The sequence below is a fragment of the Nicotiana tabacum genome, unplaced genomic scaffold, assembly GCF_000715075.1.
Source record: "Nicotiana tabacum cultivar K326 unplaced genomic scaffold, ASM71507v2 Un00024, whole genome shotgun sequence".
Taxonomy (NCBI): Eukaryota; Viridiplantae; Streptophyta; class Magnoliopsida; order Solanales; family Solanaceae; genus Nicotiana; species Nicotiana tabacum.
Genome location: NW_027438262.1, coordinates 68,401 through 71,250, shown reverse-complemented (window position 1 = coordinate 71,250; position 2,850 = coordinate 68,401).

The window sequence follows — 2,850 nt, the reverse complement described above, 5'->3', positions numbered from 1 at the left end:
TTTGCGTTTTTCAGCCAAAAAACTAGAATTCCGCGCGATTTCCATATTTTCGTGTGCTTTAGCCCACGCCTTCCAAGGGGTCCCCCGGAGCCGGATCGCCTGAAAATTTTTGGGGCATCAATTAGGACCTAAGGAACCATATTCACCGCCTCGCCATGATCGTTCCTCAGTTTTTGCATTTTTTGGCCAAAAAACTAGAATTCCGCTCGATTACCATATTTTTGTGTGCTATTGCCCACGCCTTCCGAGTGGGCCGGGCCGCTAGACTCGGATCGCCTAAAAAACTTTTGGGCCATCAATTAGGACCTAAGGAACCATATTCACCGCCTCGCCATGATCGTTCCTAATTTTTTGCGTTTTTCGGCCAAAAAACTAGAATTACGCTCGATTACCATGTTTTTGTGTCCTATAGCCCACGCCTTCCTAGTGAACCCGGGAACTCCGGACCCCGATCGCCTAAAATTATCCGGGCCATCAAATACGACCTAAGGAACCATAGTCACCTCCCCGCCACGATCGTTCCTCATTTATTGCGTTTTTCAGCCAAAAAACTAGAATTCCGCTCGATTACCATATTTTTGTGTGCTATTGCCCACGCCTTCCGAGTGGGCCGAGCCGCCGGACTCTGATCGCCTAAAAAAATTTCGGAAAATCAATTAGGACCTAAGGAACCATAGTCACCACCTCGCCATGATCGTTCCTCATTTTTTGCATTTCTTTGCCAAAAAACTAGAATTCCGCCCGATTCGTATATTTTTGTGTGCTATCGCCCACGCCTTCCGAGTGGGAAGGGCCCCCCGGAGCCGGATCGCCTAAAAATTTTCCGAACTATCAAATACGACCTAAGGAACCATAGTCACCGCCCCACTATGATCGTTCCTAGTCTTTTGCGTTTTTCAGCCTGAAAGCTAGAATTTCGCGCGATTTCCTTATTTTCGTGTGCTTTAGCCCACGCCTTCCAAGGGGTCCCCCGGAGCCGGATCGCCTAAAAATTTTCGGGGCATCAATTAGGACCTAAGGAACCATATTCACCACCTCGCCATGATCGTTCCTCATTTTTTGCGTTTTTCGGCCAAAAAACTAGAATTCCGCTCGATTACAATATTTTTGTGTGCTATTGCCCACGCCTTCCGAGTGGGCCGGGCCGCTGGACTCGGAACGCCTAAAAAATTTTCGGGCCATCAATTAGGACCTAAGGAACCATATTCACCGCCTCGCCATGATCGTTCCTCATTTTTTGCGTTTTTCGGCCAAAAAACTAGAATTCCGCTCGATTACCATATTTTTGTGTCCTATAGCCCACGCCTTCGTAGTGAACCCGGGAACTCCGGACCCCGATCGCCTAAAATTTTCCGGGCCATAAAATACAACCTAAGGAACCATAGTCACCGCCCCGCCTTGGTCATTCCTCATTTATTGTGTTTTTCGGCCAAAAAACTAGAATTCCGCTCGATTACCATATTTTTGTGTGCTATTGCCCACGCCTTCCGAGTGGGCCAGGCCGCCTGACTCGGATCGCCTAAAAAATATTCGGGCCATCAATTAGGACCTAAGGAACCATATTCACTGCCTTGCCATGATCGTTCCTCATTTTTTGCATTTCTTGGCCAAAAAACTAGAATTCCGCCCGATTCCCATATTTTCGTGTGCTTTAGCCCACGCCTTCCAAGGGGTCTCGGGAACCCCGAGCCCCGATCGCCTAAAAATTTTCCGGGCCATCAAATACCACCTAAGGAACCATAGTAACCACCCCGCCATGAGCGTTCCTCATTTTTTGCGTTTTTCGGCCAAACAAATAGAATTCCGCGCGATCCCATATATTTGTGTGTTATAGCCCACGCCATCCGAGTGGTCCCGGGTCTCCGGACCCCTATCGCCTAAAATTTTTCCGGACTATCAAATAAGACCTAAGGAACCATAGTCACCGCCCAGCCATGATCGTTCCTAGTTTTTTCCGTTTTTCGGCCAAAAACTAGAATTCCGCGCGATTCCCATATTTTCGTGTCCTATAGCCCACGCCTTCCAAGTGAACCCGAGAACTCCGGACCCCTATTGCCTAAAATTTTTCCGGACTATCAAATACGACCTAAGGAACCATAGTCACCGCCCAGCCATGATCATTCCTCATTTGTTGCGTTTTTCGGCCAAAAAACTAGAATTCCGCCTGATTACAATATTTTTGTGTGCTATTGCCCACCCTTCCAAGTGGTTCCGGGACCCCCGGACCCCGATCGCCTAAAATTTTTCTGGGCCGTCAAATACGACCTAAGGAACCATAGTAACATCCCCGCCATCATCGTTTCTCATTTTTTGCATTTTTCGGCAAAAAACTAGAATTACGCCCGATTCCCATATTTTCGTGTGCTATACCCACGCCTTCCAAGTGGTCCGGGGAGCCGCGGATCCCGATCGCCTAAAAAATTTCCGGACTGTCAAATACGACCTAAGAAACCATAGTCACCGCCCAGCCATGATCATTCCTCATTTGTTGCGTTTTTCGGCCAAAAAACTAGAATTCCGCCTGATTACAATATTTTTGTGTGCTATTGCCCACCCTTCCAAGTGGTTCCGGGACCCCCGGACCCCGATCGCCTAAAATTTTTCTGGGCCGTCAAATACGACCTAAGGAACCATAGTAACATCCCCGCCATCATCGTTTCTCATTTTTTGCATTTTTCGGCCAAAAAACTAGAATTACGCCCGATTCCTATATTTTCGTGTGCTATACTCACGCCTTCCAAGTGGTCCGGGGAGCCGCGGATCCCGATCGCCTAAAACATTTCCGGACTATCAAATACGACCTAAGGTACCATAGTCACCGCCCCACCATGATCGTTCCAAATGCTTTGC